This window comes from Oncorhynchus tshawytscha, linkage group LG04 (genome assembly GCF_018296145.1).
Source record: "Oncorhynchus tshawytscha isolate Ot180627B linkage group LG04, Otsh_v2.0, whole genome shotgun sequence".
NCBI classification, from domain to species: domain Eukaryota; kingdom Metazoa; phylum Chordata; class Actinopteri; order Salmoniformes; family Salmonidae; genus Oncorhynchus; species Oncorhynchus tshawytscha.
In genome coordinates, this window is record NC_056432.1 from 33,014,645 (window position 1) to 33,033,181 (window position 18,537).

The 18,537-nt window shown below is 44.7% G+C and overlaps 1 pseudogene; it reads left to right on the forward strand.

Moving 5' to 3' along the window:
* The first annotated feature begins 4,058 nt into the window (after window positions 1–4,058).
* LOC112249506 lies at window positions 4,059–18,217 on the forward strand (annotated as a pseudogene).
* The last annotated feature ends 320 nt before the right edge of the window (window positions 18,218–18,537 follow it).

Sequence of the window (18,537 nt, forward strand, 5' to 3'; positions counted from 1 at the left end):
TCTCCAGCAAACCGTCCTCCGCCCCTCCACCCTTCCACCCAAGCCAACAGGCCTGCAGTCTATCTCACAGTCCTCCTCCTCCAGCTTTTAGTCATAGCTGCCGCTTTTGACTGTGAAATAAATCATTCTCTCTACTATTATTCTGACATGTCATATTCTTAAAATAAAGTGGTGATAATAACTGACCTAAGACAGGGAATTTGTACTAAGATTAAATGTCAGGAATTGTGAAACTGAGTTTTAATGTATTTGGCTAAGGTGTATGTAAACTTCTGACTTCAACTGTATATACTTTTTCTATACTATTCTATGGTATCTCATTCACTTAATATTGTTTACATATCTTGCATTACTCATCTCATATGTATATACTGTTTTCTATACTATTCTACTGTATCTTAGTCCGTTCCGCTCTGACATCGCTCGCCCATATGTATATATTCTTAATTCATTCCTACTTAGATTTGTGTGTATATGTTGTGTAATTTGTTAGATATTACTTGTTAGATATTACTGCACAGTCGGAGCTAGAAGCACAAGCATTTCACAACACCCGCAATAACATCTGCTAATCACGTGTACAGTTGAAGCCGGACGTTTACATACACCTTAGCCAAGTACATTTAAACCCAATTTTCACAATTCCTGACATTTAATCCTAGTGAAAATTCCCTGTCTTCGGTCAGTTAGGATCACCACTATATTTTAAGAATATGAAATGTCAGAATACTAGTAGAGAGAATGATTTATTTCAGCTTCTATTTCTTTCATCACATTCCCAGTGTGTCAGAAGTTTACATACACTCAATTAGTAATTGGAAGCATTGCCTTTAAATTGTTGAACTTGGGTCAAACATTTCGGGTAACCTTCCACAAGCTTCCCACAATAAGTTAGGTGAATTTTGGCCCATTCCTCCTGACAGAGCTGGTGTAACTGAGTCAGGTTTGTAGGCCTCCTTGCTCACATACGCTTTTTCAGTTCTGCCCACAAATGTTCTTTAGGATTGAGGTCAGGGCTTTGTGATGTTCACTCCAATACCTTGACTTTGTTGTCCTTAAGCCATTTTGCCACAACTTTGTAAGTATGCTTGGGGTCATTGTCCATTTGGAAGACACATTTGCAACCAAGATTTGACTGATGTCTTGAGCTGTTGCTTCAATATATCCACATAATGTTTTGGAGCAGTAGCTTCTTCCTTGCTGAGCGGCCTTTCAGGTTATGTCAATATAGGACTTGTTTTACTGTGGATATAGATACATTTGTACCTTCTTCCTCCAGCATCCACCAGCAAGGTCCTTTGCTGTTGTTCTGGGATTGATTTGTACTTTTCACACCACAGTACGCGTCTCCTTCCTGAGCGGTATGATGTCTGTGTGGTCCCATGGAGTTTATACTTGCGTGCTATTGATTGTACAGATGAACGTGGTACCTTCAGGCATTTCAAAATTGCTCCCAAGGATGAACCAGACTTGTGGAGGTCAACAATCTTTTTTCTGAGGTCTTGGCTTATTTATTTTGATTTTCCCATGATGTCAAGCAAAGAGGCATTGAGTTTGAAGGCAGGCCTTGAAATACATCCACAGGTACACCTCCAATTGACTCAAATGATGTCAATTATCCTATCAGAAGCTTCTAAAGCCATGACATCATTTTCTGGAATTTTCCAAGCTGTTTAAAAGCACAGTCAACTTAGTGCATGTAAACGTCTGACCCACTGGAATTGTGATACAGTGAATTATAAGTTAAATAATCTTTTTGTAAACAATTGTTGGAAAAATGACTTGTGTCATGCACAAAGTAGATGTCCTAACCGACTTGCAAAAACTATAGTTTGTTAACAAGAAATTTGTGGAGTGGTTGAAAATGAATGACTCCAACTTCAAATGTATGTGACCAATATAATTTGATTTGATTTAAAAAGAGAATAGTCTATTCTGTGCATTCCCTTCCTATAGTTCGGCATGCTTTGTGAACACCTTGTTTGCGCCATAAGTTCTAAGACAATTGTCTTCTAATTGGAATGCATTTGAATGTTATTCATATTCTGTGACACTAGCTCCAACTGGGCTATCGGGTTCCTATTCTGTGACACTAGCTCCAACTGGGCTGTCGGGTTCCTATGCTGTGACACTAGCTCCAACTGGGCTGTCGGGTTCCTATTCTGTGACACTAGCTCCAACTGGGCTGTCGGGTTCCTATTCTGTGATACTAGCTCCACCTGGCTGTCGGGTTCCTATTCTGTGACACTAGCTCCAACTGGGCTGTCGGGTTCCTATTCTGTGTACCACACACCTCCGGACATCCCTGTTGAACTTGAATGCGGGGGTGTTAGGGTTTGGGACGGGAGGAACCATCTGCAGGGAGGGGAATGATGGCATCCTTCCCTTCAAGAGGCCAGGAAGCAGAGTAAAGGAGGCAAACAGGAAGTGAACTCCTCCGATGTTCAACTGAAGGGATCTGGCGAGGAAGTCAACCTGTATCAGTTTTATGTATTTGTGAGAGATTTAGAGGTGTCTTCTGGGTGAAGGAGTATCAGAGAGAGAGGCTGTTTGGTCCGGTGTCAGTGTATGTACGATGTCCTGTTATCTGGTCCTATATTTTGTGTTTGGTGTAAGAATGTGTCTATATATTGTGTTGTTGATGGGAGACCAAACAAAGAAGACTATGAAATAAGTCTAACAGAGCAGTGTGTCTTAGTCATGACACCCCTCTTCTACTTTTTGTTTTAGCTTTATTATTGTTTTGATATTTAATCAGAAGTAATAAGTGGTTCACATAGCAACATGATGTTTTTCCCTCCATGCTCTATTTTAACCTGGTGATTATGTTTGGACAGCTTTTGGAGAACACAGTCTGGGCTATGGTGACACAGGAAGTGGGTGATAAGTAGAGCGCGGGCAATAACTGCATCCCAAATGGCACACTATTTTCTTTACTCTGCACTATTTTAGACCAGGGCCCGTATGGCTCTGTACAAAAGTAGAGCACTATATAAGGAATAGGGTGCCATTTGGAACACAAAGTTCCATCTCAGACCTACACATCTACCATCTGCCCTGTAAAAGCTGCCTGTGTCCCATTAAATAATCACACTGCTATAAAAGGTACAGTATGGGTGAATTGTGGTAGGGGCTACCGATTTTTACAGCAACTGTATGATTGAGTGTTGCATTCATCCATGAAGGGTGGAATAGTTTCATTGCACAGAAATGCATTTTGACCATGTGACCAATAATTGATTTTTACCAATGGCGCTTGCAATGAATTGTACCTACAAAGCTCCATCCCACTGGGAACAGACGTCAGTTCAACGTCTAGTTTTGATTTACATTTGGTTGAATGTCGCCATGTCATTGGATTTAGGTGAAAATGTTGGTGAAAAAAAGACTACATGAGTTTTTTGCAGTTGAAATCATGTGAAAACAACGTTGATTCAACCCGTTTTTGCCCAGTGGGAAGAAAAGCTTTGGTCTAGGATAACGGACTATGGCCCCAATCTATGCTGCCCAGTTTCCAATTGTGGGATGAATACATTGTATTACATTGAATTGAGCTAAAAACAACTGTCCTCCAGCACTGGCAAAGGTGCACGTGTTAGAATAGCTATCACCATGCTGCTGTGCTGTTCAATATGGGTCCTAGCGGTTGGCTCTACTGCAGCCAAGCAGAAAGGTTATCACTTACTGCACTGAAACAATAAACAGTCAAGTCAGATACAACAGGCCTACAACATGTAGATTCATGTCTTATCTTCCACCTGATGACAGCATAGCGCCAGAATACACTTTATCACTCTAGCATGTTTAAATCAGGCAGACATCTGGGCATCAGTTTCTATGTAAGGACCCAGCCACTAAGAGCTTTCCCATGCATAGACGTAGCCAGAGATAAATAGGCGATAAACTCTAATATCTTTGACTGGCCAGCTAAGCATGAGCGTCCATCCTTTTTACTGTATCAGCATTGGCTATTGTTATTGTATGTCCAGCCAGGAGTAGCACTTATATCAGACCACTGTTCTCCTCATTCCTTTATCACCCAGGTTTCTCCCACAGCAATGGAGAGGAAACCTCAGGTCAGTAACTGACACAGAGAGCATGGGAATAGAGACCACTTGTCAAGCCCTGACCGTAGAGAGCTTTTTATGTCTCTAATTTTGGGTTGGTCAGGGTGTGATTTGGATGGGCATTCTATGTTCTTTTTCTATGTGTTTGTATTTCTTTGTTTTGACCGGGTATGGTTCTCAATCAGGGACAGCTGTCGATCGTTGTCTCTGATTGAGAACCATACTTAGGTAGCTTTTCCCCACAGGGTTTTTGTGGGTAGTTGTTTTCTGTTTTGTGTCTTTCTGCACCAGACATAACTGTTTCGGTTTTCGTTCATTCTCTTTGTTATTTTTGTTAATCAGTGTTCAGTTCAAATAATAAAGATGAACACGTACCACGCTGCACCTTGGTCCTCCACTCCTTCCAACAGCCGTTACACCACTGGTTGCTAACATGTGAACATGTAGATGATAGATTTTGTGTGGTGTATAATACTGTGCATTTCCTGTCAAATAAATGGCTGTTGATATTTGGGACACATATTCATTGACAGTGAACTTGATGCAGTGATCATATTGTAGCAGTTTTATTGGAATAACTATATTCGTCATACCACCACACTACAGTGCGTAGGCTGCAGTATGGTACCGTTTAACCAGCGTCTATGAGCAATAGATCATCACGTGTCTGTCATAAAGACAGTAAATCATTGATACGGCCACATGGAATTTGTGGAGAGGTTTTCTTCTGCAATGCCTTTACGGTACTGTTGGTATATCATGTTGATAAAACCTTATACTTATTTTTTTGTGTGTGTGTGTGTTCATTTTGTATTTGGATCAATTCCACCAACGTGCTCTAGAGCATTTTGTATTATTCTGTACGTAAATTACATATTACGTTGTCCCGACTCCCACGGAAGGTGGCTCCCCTGCCTGTTCAGGCGGTGCTTGCCGGTCGTCGTCGCTGGTCTACTAGCCCAGAGCGGAGGCTCTGTTTACCCATGTCTTCCGGCACTACGGGGTGCCTGAGGACATCGTTTCTGATCGTGGTCCCCAGTTCACGTCCAGAGTTTGGAGGGTGTTCATGGAACGGCTGGGGGTCTCGGTCAGCCTGACCTCGGGTTTCCACTCCGAGAGTAATGGGCAGGTGGAGAGAGTAAACCAGGATGTGGGTAGGTTTCTGCGGTCGCATTGCCGGGACCGGCCTGGTGAGTGGGCGAGGTACGTCCCATGGGCGGAGCTCGCTCAGAACTCCCTTCGCCACTCCTCTACTAACATGTCTCCGTTCCAGTGCGTGTTGGGCTACCAGCCGGTCCTGGCTCCATGGCATCAGAACCAGACCGAGGCTCCTGCGGTGGAGTAATGGGTGCAGCACTTGAAGGACGCCTGGAGAGCCGACCAGGAATCTTTAAAACAGGCTAGTGGACGACAGAAGAAGAGTGCTGACCAGCACCGCAGTGAAGTCCCCGTGTTCGCACCGGGGGACCGGGTCTGGCTCTCAACCCGAAACCTGCCCCTCCGCCTTCCCTGCCGGAAGCTGGGGCCGCAGTGTGTAGGGCCATTTAAAGTCCTGAGGAGGATCAATGAGGTGTGTTATAGGTTACAGCTTCCTACTTACTTTCGCATTAACCCCTCGTTTCATGTGTCTCTCCTCCCCGGTGGTGGCTGGTCCCCTGCAAGAAGGTGAGGTGCCTGAGGTCCCTCCGCCCCCTCTGGACATCGAGGGGTCCCCGGCGTACACAGTACGTGCTATTCTGGACTCGAGACACCAGGTGAGGGGGCCTACAGTACCTCGTGGACTGGGAGGGGTACGGTCCAGAGGAGAGGTGCTGGGTACCGGTGGGGGACATTTGGGACCCTTTACTTCTGAGGGACTTCCACCGCCTCGCCCCCCCGGGTCGCCCTCGAGGCGCTGCGGAAGCCGCGCATCCGGGGGGGGTACTGTCACAACTCCCACCAAAGGTGGCTCCCCTGCCTGTTCGGGCGGTGCTTGGCTGTCGTTGTTGCCGGTCTACTAGCCCCCACCAATCCCTTTTTCCTTTTCTGTTAGTTTAGTCTTATTAGTTGCACCTGTTCCATTTGTGTTTCTTGATTCCTGGTCTATTTAAGCCTGTTAGGCCCGCTTAGGTTTGTGCGGGATTATTTGTGTTCTCTGTCGGTTGTGGGTGTGTTTTCATTGTTCTCCAGATCGTTTGCCCTGTGTTTGGGCTGGTCAGTGTTTATGCACCCTGTGTTTGGTGTGACCATTTTGTTGCCGGAGAAATAAATCTTCAAATCACTGACTCCTACCCACCACTCCTAGTAACCCGTGACATACGTTTCGCATGGTATGTACTAATTTGTGGATGTCCATCACCCATTTCGTATGATATGTTATGAATTTACAAAACATACAATTATGTAAAAAATTTGAAAAATGTATGATGTGTTACGAATTCTAGCTAGGTGGCTATGGTTAGCTAGCTGGCTAACGTTAGCTAGGCTAGGGGTTAGGGTTAAGGTTAAGTTTAGGAGTCAGGTTAAAGGGTTAAGGTTAGGGTTAGGGTTAGGGGAAGGGTTAGCCAACACGCTAAGTAGTTGTAAAGTAGCTAAAAAGTTGTAAGTAGTTCAAAAGTTGCTAATTAGCTAATTAGCTTGTCCGTGATGAGATTCAAACTTTTAACCTTTGGGTTGCTAGACGTTTGTGTTATATGTCCACCCACCCTACTTTTGTTTTTGGCTTAGTAACCATCTGTCTTATGTAACCATACCAAACGTAAAATATCATACGAATTTGAGAGTCCCGGATTTAACTTTACTATGTTAGTCTATGAGACCAGGCTGATTCCACAGGCATTCTGGTACTCTAGTATATCCCTGTCATGGTGTTTTTCTTCTTCCAGGACTCTCCATGCAGACGGTGTCATGCTTTAGCAATCATGTTTTCTTGTGCTATCAGGAAGGTGTTTCTGCAGAGGTAAGCAGACTTGCTTCTGACTGCATCTCACCGCCCCTGGAGGTCAAAACTAGAACAGAGGGGGACATCCTGAGCTCAAGGAGAGTGTGAGTGTGTGAGTGTGTGTGTGTATATATATATGTGTGTTTGTGTGTGTGTGTGGGAACAGCTGCGACAGGACTTCCTGTCCTGAAAAGGAAACAAGATGGCGAAGGACGGATCGTTCAGAACAATGCTGTGAAAGTCAGTTGCCACCCAGGTCACGGTGGGAGGGCCTTGTGAATCAGAAGGGAGAGACCTGGACTGAGCACGTCCCAGGCTCTCCATTAGAATGATATAGTGAAATATTGTTACCCCAAAGGCTTTACAGTATGTCCATCATTATGACAGCATGGTGTGAACCAGTATACTGTGACATTTAATTCCAGTGGCATTTGGTCTGGTCTAGTCTGGTTTGATATAATTTCATTGGATTTTTTGAAAACACATACCAAAAAAAAAGATCTTAAATCCATTATACAAATACGTTGTTTTCACTATGGTCCTCCTACATTGCAGGCTTTTTGACAGTATGATGAGGCTTCATCTTCTTTTGTAAACTGATCTGGGTCTGGCTTTGATGTTTAAATCATAGTGGATTTTGTTAATTTGATTCTTACCATTTCCATGAGATATCTATTCTATAATTGACTTTAACCTTATTTTTAATTACAGTTCCAGAAGTAACAGACCTGTGACTTCCTCTGTCAAGGTTTCCATGTCATTCTGCCAAAAAATATTTTGTCATGAGCATTCTCACGTTTCAAAACCCCATTCATTGATTAGAATAGCAAGGAGGATGCAAACGGACACAACAACTTCCTTGTTTTTAGGATGTCACACAGGCCCTATATTTAGCCTGACAAACCTACAATAGGCTAGGAATGGCTGTATTCTCCTCGTGACATGCAAACTTGGGAAAGTGTCTTGCAGAGTGACTACTGGGGTAAAGAGGAGACATGAGAGAGAACCTTACACACGTACACTCGAGGTTTCACAAATACACACAGACACAGGTATACACAAACATACATTTGAAGTCGGAAGTTTACATACACTTAGTTTGGAGTAATTAAAACTCGTTTTTCAGCCACTCCAAACATTTCTTGTAAACAAACTATAGTTTTGGCAAGTCGGTTAGGACATCTACTTAATGACCATTGTTATGTTTGGATGAAAAAAAGGGGGAGGCTTGCAAGCCAAAGAACACCTGTAACGGTTCTCTTGTGGTGAAGGAGAGTCGGACCAAAATGCAGCGTGTAGATTTCGATCCATGTTTAATAAACAAACGTAAAACACAAATCAATACAAACACTACAAAAACAAAGAACGTAATGAACGTAACGAAAACCGAAACAGCCTATACTTGTGTAAACTAACACAGAGACAGGAACAAGGACACTAAGGACAATCACCCACAAAACCCAACACAAAACAGGCTACCTAAATATGGTTCCCAATCAGAGACAATGACTAACACCTGCCTCTGATTGAGAACCATATCAGGCCAAACATAGAAATAGACAAACCAGACACACTACATAGAATGCCCACCCAGCTCACGTCCTGACCAACACTAAAACAAGGAAAACACATACGAACGATGGTCAGACCGTGACTGGCGGATCTGGCGGATCCTGGCCGACTGGCGGATCATGGCCGACTGGCGGATCCTGGTGGTTCTGGCAGGTCCCGGCTGACTGGCGGATCTGGAAGAGTCTGGTTGACTGGCGGATCTGGAAGAGTCTGGTTGACTGGCGGATCTGGAAGAGTCTGGTTGACTGGCGGATCTGGAAGAGTCTGGTTGACTGGCGGATCTGGAAGAGTCTGGCTGACTGGCGGATCTGGAAGAGTCTGGCTGACTGGCGGATCTGGAAGAGTCTGGCTGACTGGCGGATCTGGAAGAGTCTGGCTGACTGGCGGATCTGGAAGAGTCTGGCTGACTGGCGGATCTGGAAGAGTCTGGCTGACTGGCGGATCTGGAAGAGTCTGGCTGACTGGCGGATCTGGAAGAGTCTGGCTGACTGGCGGATCTGGAAGAGTCTGGCTGACTGGCGGATCTGGAAGAGTCTGGCTGACTGGCGGATCTGGAAGAGTCTGGCTGACTGGCGGATCTGGAAGAGTCTGGTTGACCTGGAAGAGTCTGGTTGACTGGCGGATCTGGAAGAGTCTGGCTGACTGCCGGATCTGGAAGAGTCTGGCTGACTGACGGATCTGGCTGCTCCATGCTGACTGGCGGCTCTGGCTGCTCCATATAGGCTGACAGCTCTGGCGGCTTCTTACAGACTGGCAGCTCTGGCGGCTCCGTGCAGACTGGCAGCTCCTTGCAGACTGGCAGCTCCTTACAGACTGGCAGCTCCTTACAGACTGGCAGCTCCTTGCAGACGGGCAGCTCCGTGCAGACGGGCAGCTCCGTGCAGACTGGCAGCTCCGTGCAGACTGGCAGCTCCTTGCAGACTGGCAGCTCCTTGCAGACTGGCAGCTCTGGCTGCTCCATGCAGACTGATAACTCTGGCTGCTTCATGCAGACTGACAGCTCTGGCTGCTCCATGCAGACTGACAGCTCTGGCTGCTCCATGCAGACTGACAGCTCTGGCTGCTCCATGCAGACTGACATCTCTGGCTGCTCCATGCAGACTGACAGCTCTGGCTGCTCCATGCAGACTGACAGCTCTGGCTGCTCCATGCAGGCTGGCAGCTCTGGCTGCTCCATGCAGGCTGGCAGCTCTGGCTGCTTCATGCAGACTGACAGCTCTGGCTGCTCCATGCAGGCTGGTAGCTCTGGCTGCTCCATGCAGGCTGGCAGCTCTGGCTGCGCTGAACAGGCAGGAGACTCCAGCAGCGCTGTAGAGGAGGAAGGCTCTGGCAGCGCTGAACAGGCGGGAGACTCCGGCTGCGCTGGAGATGAGGAAAGCTCTGACAGCGCTAGATAGGCGGGAGACTCCGGCAGCACTGGAGAGGCGAGGCGCATTGTAGGCCTGATGCGTGGTGCTGGCACTGGTGGTACTGGACCGAGAACACGCACAGGAAGCCTGGTGCGGGGAGCTGCCACCGGAGGGCTGGTGCGTGAAGGTGGTACTGGATAGACTGGACCGTGCAGGCGCACTGGAGCTCTTGAGCACCGAGCCTGCCCAACCTTACCTGGCTCGATGCCCACTCTAGCCCGGCCGATACGAGGAGCTGGAATATACCGCACCGGGCTATGCAACCGCACTGGGGACACCGTGCGCACCACTGCATAACACGGTGCCTGCCCGGTCTCTCTAGCCCCCCGGTAAGCACAGGGAGTTTGCGCAGGTCTCCTACCTGGCGTAGCCATACTCCCTGTGAGCCCCCCGCAATAAATTTTTGGGGCTGACTCCCGGGCTTCCTTGCCAACCGTGTTCCCTCATATCGCCGGCTCCTCTCTCCGGCTGCCTCTGCTCTCCTCGCTGCCTCCACCTGTTCCCATGGAAGGCGATCCCTTCCCGCCAGGATCTCCTCCCATGTGTAGCAACCCTTGCCATCCAATATATCGTCCCATGTCCAATCCTCATTGCGCCGCTGTTGCTGCCTTTGTTGCTTCTCCTGCGGCTCCTGCCTGTTGACACGCTGCTTGGTCCTGTTGTGGTGGGTGATTCTGTAACAGTTCTCTTGTGGTGAAGGAGAGTCGGACCAAAATGCAGCGTGTAGATTTCGATCCATGTTTAATAAACAAATGTAAAACACGAATCACTACAAACACTACATAAACAAAGAACGTAATGAACGTACGAAAACCGAAATAGCCTATACTTGTGTAAACTAACACAGAGACAGGAACAAGGACACTAAGGACAATCACCCACAAAACCCAACACAAAACAGGCTACCTAAATATGGTTCCCAATCAGAGACAATGACTAACACCTGCCTCTGATTGAGAACCATATCAGGCCAAACATAGAAATAGACAAACCAGACACACAACATAGAATGCCCACCCAGCTCACGTCCTGACCAACACTAAAACAAGGAAAACACATACGAACGATGGTCAGACCGTGACAACACCATCCCAACCGTGAAGCACGGAGGTGGCAGCATCATGTTGTGATTGTGCTTTGCTGTAGGAGGGACTGGAACACTTCACAAAATAGATGGCATCATGAGGGAGGAAAATAATGTTGATATATTGAAGCAACATCTCAAGACATCAGTCAGGAAGTTAAAGCTTGGTCGCAAGTGGGTTTTCCAAATGAACAATGACACCAAGCATTCTTCCAAAGTTGTGGCAAAATGTCTTAAGGACAACAAAGTCAAGGTATTGGGGTGGCCACAAAGCTCTGACCTCAATCCCATAGAGCATTAGTAGGCAGAACTGAAAAAGCGTGTGCGAGCAAGGAGGCCTACAAACCTGACTCAGTTACACCAGCTCTGTCAGGAGGAATGGGTTAAAATTCACCTAACTTATTGTGGGAAGCTTGTGGAAGGCTACTCGAAACGTTTGACCCAAGTTCAACAATTTAAACGCAATGCTACCAAATAGTAATTGAGTGTATGTAAACTTCTGACCCACTGGGAATGTGATGAAAGAAATAAATGCTGAAATAAATCATTCTCTCTACTATTATTCTGACATTTCACAGTCTTAAAATAAAGTGGTGATCCTAACTGACCTAAAACAGGGAATATTTAGTAGGATTAAATGTCTGAGTTTAAACTGAGTTTAAATGTACTTGGCTAAGGTGTATGTAAACTTCCGACTTCAACTGTATACATGAGGTCTGCTTTTCTTACTAAGACTTCATAATGGAAAAAAAAATATTAAAACGATATAGATCTAGAAAACTGACATTGAATTAGAACACTGATATAGAATTAGAACACCGATATAGAATTAGAACACCGATATAGAATAGAACACCGATATAGAATTAGAACACCAATATAGAATTAGAACACAGATATAGAATTAGAACACCGATATAGAATTAGAACAATGATCTCAGACACTGATACCGAATTCTGAGCAAGGCTTCCTGTGCCGTAGCAGAGGCTAAAGGAGGGATGAAGGAAAGGAAACTCTGCCAAGGGAAATACTGTATGTACCATAACGTAAGCCTATTCCTCCGGGATATCCTTTTCCAATTCCAAACAAACCACTCACACTCCTTAAAAAGGCCTGTAGTTGTGAGGTAAGGGGCCACAATGGAAACACAATGGGTGGGATTTATCAAATCTACTAAGAGCAGGGTTGCATGTACCAGGCAGCATTGGATCGGTGTTCTTCTCCATCACCACCTCAGGCTGGTTCCATCATCAAAAGCAAACAGGGGTGGAGTCTCCGGATACGTCCCAAATTGCAATATTTTCAGAGAGCTCTGGTGGAAAGTAGTGCACTATAAAAGAATAGGGTTGATTTGTTGTGCTTTCCAAAAATAAAATTTCAGTACATTTTACATAAAATAGACACTGACAAACTAGATTAATGAAAAAAATCACACTACTGAAAATGAAAAATAGATTTTTATTTTGTTGTTGATTTTCATGGCAATATGGAGAAGGGCCAGAAACAGAAACAGAGACAGAAACAAAAAGTGCCACGGCTCATCATTACTTTACAATTTAATAATTATCATGTACAGCAGGGATGGGCAACTTTGATGAGGGTGGGGGGCACAAAGAAATCTGAACTCATCATGAGGGGCCGCAGTTGCTCGCGGGCCTGCGTACCCACATCCATACATATTCTGCCGAGGTCAATTCAGAAGCTGCTCACGTAACACACTCTCCTCTCACTCTATTCGAATTTCAGCTCCCCAAAGTGAGTTTGAAAGGAGCAGAGGAGCTAAAAAGTAATTAATCATTTTCATTTTTTCCTACATTTAAATCTGATACCTGCTCACAAAACAGCCTCCCCAGCAGACACCGCTGTGTGTGATAATGGAAAGAGACAGACTAACAGATTCATTCATAACAGAGGCCCCCGGGATGAAAATCCCAGAATGAGAAGGACCCTTATCGTGTCTCACAGGTGTCTCTGAGTTTTACTGAACATACACCTGGCTGTGTGTTCCTGAGAGCTCTGCTTATGTAACTGCCTCCTATCCAGCTCCTCTCCCAGCAAGACAGATGAGAGCTATGCCCTGCAGAGAAACAGGCTGATTGGGTCAATCAAGTGCGATTTTGAGAATTACTGTGATGATAATGACAATATAGTCTCCTGGTCTTTAAAAACACCTGGTGGGGGAAATGCTCTTGCTTGTCAAGGGTGACTGCGATGAACAATCAGGTACCGTGTAGTTAGTATGGCAATGGTGGACAACACAGTTAAAAGGAAAGCTAATCTTTTGGTCGAATCTTCCGTAAATGCACTAGGCCTACTCGATCTATCCCTGAACTCAATGTATTTTCAGACAAACTGCTAAACTAATGTAGATACAGTATCTCCATTGGATTTAAAAGAAACTACATTTGTACTGCACATACTTTTATTATTACAGAACAAAATGTGCCAGTTAAATAGATGTTTCATTTAACTAGGCAAGTCAGTTAAGAACAAATTCTTATTTACAATGACGGCCTACCCTGGCCAAACCCAGATGACCCTGGGCCAATGGTGTGCCGCCCAGTCACAGCTGGTTGTGATACAGCCTAGAATCGAACCAGGGTCTGTAGTGACACCTCTAGCACTGAGATGCAGTGCCTTAAACCACTGCGCCACTCATGATGTTTGTCCATATGTGTGATTTCAAATGTGTCTATTAAGAGATTATGATTAATGATAGCAGCAAAGGGGTCTTGTCTTTAAAGCAATATCTGATGGTCATCAAGATGCCGTATCACTGAGCTAAAATATAGCGTTCCTTCACTGCACGTCTACTCAGATGCTTTGTCATGCTTACAGGGTGCCAACGGCACGTCATGCTTAATCCAACCTGTCATGTGATAGACACCCCGCAAACAGAGGTGCTCTGATGAAAATGAAAAATGATTTGCATCTGTCAGCAGACTGTTCCTGTTGAACAGGCTTATTATCGGTTCAATTAAAATTATTTCTTTCTCTTTCTTTCTCTCCCCCCTTCTCTCTTTCGCTCTCTCTCTCTTCCTCTCTCACCCTCTCTCTCCTCATTCCTTAATCTCTCTCCCCTCCCTCTTTCTGTCTGGCACAGAAGCGTATTCTTCTTCATTAAAGCCTGTCTGAGGTTCTGGGAGGGTAATGCAATACTAATAGGAAGACACCAGTGTCCTCTCTCTCCCTGTGAAGGATCCCATCAGGAGGCAACCCAGCAAACATGCCCACATTGGCATAATGTGGGCCCAATACAGGTTAAAACATTAGACCCATGTAGGCTTCCCACATTGGGATGATGCGCCTTTGCTCAGTGGTGACACGTTGGTCCCAAGGTAGGTGGCCCCAAGGGCAGCCTTCACTTTGCATGAAATAAGCCCACCCTTTTGGATCAGCTGTCGCTATGATATAGAAGGTATTCACACCCCTTTTCTATTTTTTTGTGTTAAAGCCTGAATTTAAAACAGATGAAATTGAAATTTTCTGTCACTGGCCTACACACAACGCCACATAATGTCAAAGTGGAATTATGTTTTTCAACATTTTTACAGGTGAATAAAAAATGAAAACATGAAATGTCTGGAGTCAATACATTTTCAACCCCTTTGTTATGGAAAGCCTAAGTAAGTTCAGGTGTAAAAATGTACTTAACAAGTCACATAATAAGTTGCATGGACTCACTCTGTGAGCAATAATAGTGTTTAACATGATTCTTGAATGACTACCTCATCTCTGTACCCCACACATACAACATACAATTATCTGTAAGGTCCCTGAGTCAAGTACTGAATTTCAAACACATATTCAACTACAAAGACCAGGGAGGTTTTCCAATGCCTCGCAAAGAAGGGCACTTATTGGTAGATGGCAACAACAACAAAAATATCCCTTTGAGCACGGTGAAGTAATTAATTACATTTTGGATGGTGTATCAATACAGCCAGTCACTACAATGATACAGGCGTCCATCCTAACTCAGTTGCCGGAGAGGAAGGAAACCGCTCAGGGATTTCACTTTGAAGCCAATGGTGACTTAAAACAGTTACAGAGTTCAATGGCTGTGATGGGAGAAAACTGAGGATGGATCAACGACAGTAGTTACTCCACAATAGTAACCTAGATTTTCAAGCATAGTGGTGGCTGCATCATGTTATGGGTACGCTTGTCATCAACAAGGACTAGAAAGTGTTTTAGGATAGAAAATAAATGGAATAGAGCTAAGCAAAGGGAAAAGCCTAGAGGAAAACCTGGTGTTCAGTCTGCTTTCCAACAGACACTGGGAGACAAATTCACCTGTCAGCAGCACAATAACCTAAAACACAAGGCCAAATATACACCGGAGTTGCTTACCAAGATAACATTATTTGTTCCTGAGTGGCCTAGTTACAGTTTTCCCTTAAATAGGCTTAAACAAGACTTGAAAATGGCTGTCAAGTTGATCAAAAACTTGACAACGTTCAGGTGTGCATATCTCTTAGGTACTTACCCAGAGAGACTCACAGCTGTAATCACTGCCAAATGTGATTCTAAAATGTATTGACTCTGGGTGTGAATAATTATGGAAATTAGATATTTCTGTGTTTCATTTTCAATATATTTGCTAACATTTCCAAAAACATGTTTCACTTTGAAAAAAATATATTTAATCCATTTTGAATTCAGGCTGTAACACAACAAAATTTGGTGAAGGAGTATGAATACTTTCTGAAGGCACTGTACTTACACTGACTATACAAAACATTATGAACACCAGGTGAACCCTATGATCCCTTATTGATGTCTGTCACGATCGTAATAATAAGTGGACCAAAGTGCAGTGTGATATAGGTTCCACATCTTTTTATTTCTAAGTGAAACTCATAGCAAAACCAAAACAATAAATCTCAAAACAATACTAACAATAGTGCTAACAGGCAACTATCCATAGACAAGATCCCACAAAACACAAAGGGGAAATGGCTGCCTAAATATGATCCCCAATCAGAGACAACGATAAACAGCTGCCTCTGATTGGGAACCATACCAGGCCAACATAGAAATATAATGACCTAGATGACCCACCCTAGTCACACCCCGACCTAACCAACATAGAGAATAAAAGCTCTCTATGGTCAGGGCGTGACAATGTCACTTGTTAAATCCACTTCAATCAGTGTAGATGAAGGGGAGGAGATAGGTTAAAGAAGGATTTTTAAGTCTCAAGACAATTGAGATATGGATTGTGTATGTGTGCCATTCAGAGGGTGAATGGGCAAGACAAAATATTTAAGTGCATTTGGCTCACCGATTTGTGTCAAGAACTACAACGCTGATGGGTTTTTCGTGCTCAACAGTTTCCTGTGTCTATCAAGAATGGTCCATCACCCGAAGAACATTCAGCCAACTTGACACAACTGTGGGAAGCATTTGAGTCTTTTTACAGACTTCATCATTGGCAGTGTACAATTTACAAAAACATTTTAAATTACACAACCGAACACTTCACTTTTGGTTGAGATGGATACGTGAATCCAACATCTAAATTATGAATTTGTATCTAAATGACTAAAATGTAAATGCTCTTGGCTGATAAAGCCGGTGTATTCATTCTCCTGAACTCTGGCTAATTATTGTTCAATGGCCGAGGGGGTGCCTTGTAACCTTATCCAGTTTGGATGTTGGGATAGAAAGCTTCGTATTTGTAGATAACTGAAGAAGTCTAACCTTGGTATATTAAACTCATAGCTCAGTTTTTCAAATTATTTTAGAGTACCCTTTTCAAGTAATTGATGTACATATTGAAGTTTTAAGTGTGTCTAGTTTCTAAAACTTGTGTCTCGTAGTGTTTTAAAACCCTTAATTTTTCCCTCAGGGAATACAGATAGAGGGACCGAAGTACATTCTGACTTTTCTAATTCCAGCCATCTCCTACCTACAGCTTCAGACATCCATACTATCATGGCCCTAAGTAGGGTTGCAAACCAGTAACCTCTAATACGAGTGGGACGGTGTGGCTTTGTGACAATGAGAAGTCGCTCTGATTTGACAGCTCTAACCCCTCCAGCTTTGCAGGTGTCGGCTATCGCCGGTTAACACTTGATCTGATCTAGGCCTTTGTTGTGCTTTTAAATGGTTGAAAGAGCAGTGATAACACATGTAGATGACAACTAAACCAAAAATCTGACAATGTTTTTTCATTGGAATTTGGTTGCCCTTTGAGATGGTTCCAGTGATGACACATTGAGAATTCAACAAACTTCTGGTGGTCTTTTTGAGTGGGTGAATAAAGGTTGAAATCTCATTGATCAACACCTCAAACAAATATTACCCACATTTCCACATTGAAATAACATGGTGTGCCCACTGGGATGTCCTGTTTAATTATTTTAATTGGGGGAGGCAAATGGGGGGGGTCGCATACGTTCTAAACCATTAGCTACATTTCGTTTGTCCAACGTCACTTCGGCCCTGACATTCATGACCTGGTTTTCCAGGCAGCAGTCATTTGGCTCATGAAGAATTAGTTTATCTTGGAGTTTCCGTGTCCCCCCATTCCAAACATGGCCTAAATGGTTAGCTTCCAGTGCAAGCCCTCCAAGCCGCTTCCCCAGGCCGTGGAGGACTTTGTGGTCCATCACCCGAAGAACATTCAGAGCTCCGGGGACCATGGGGACATCATCATGTCCCTGGAGACCTTGGTAGGACAGCTACCTGAGGACAACGCTGAGGAAATCGCCGCTGCCTTTGCCCAACTGCCTCAGAAGGTCATCTGGAGGCACACTGGGAAGACACCCGCCTCCCTGGGCATCAGCACCTTACTGGTGGACTGGCTCCCCCACAATGACCTCCTGGGACAACCCAAGACTCGGGCCTTCATTGGCCACGGCGGCACCAACGGAGTCCATCTACCAAGGTGTCCCCATAGTTGGCCTCCCGTTTATCTTCGATCGGCCTGATAACCTCAACAGGAGGAGGGCTAAGGGAGTGGCTAAGATAGTGGACATCTCCACCGTAGACAGAGATGTCTCCCTGGAGATGTTGAAGACTGTCCTCTATGAGCCGTCCTACAGGGAGAACATGCAAAGGCAGTCCAGGCTACACAAAGACCAGCCTAGGGGACCCTACTCTTTGTTTTGCAGTACTTTAGGTCTTGGGGAAGGTGACCTCACTGTGAGACACTAAGCTAGCGTCGATTAGCGGTCATCTGCTACACTTTCCCATTAGAGCTACAGGCCTAAGTGGCTGCTGTGCCAGCCTGTTGTTCAGTGCCAGTGAATTTCAGTCAACATGGTCAGGGCTCTCCACCAGCCCCCACACTCTCTAAGTGCATCGGTAGGACATCAGAGATTTCATCCTCGAAATGCCATTACACAATATTTACTAAATAGGTCCTGAATCAAGCCCACACTAGGCTACCATTATGAACCCAGAGGAAAGGATTGCATTACTCAATGCTTTTTCCAATATTGTTGGTGAAAACACCATACAGTATTAAACACAGA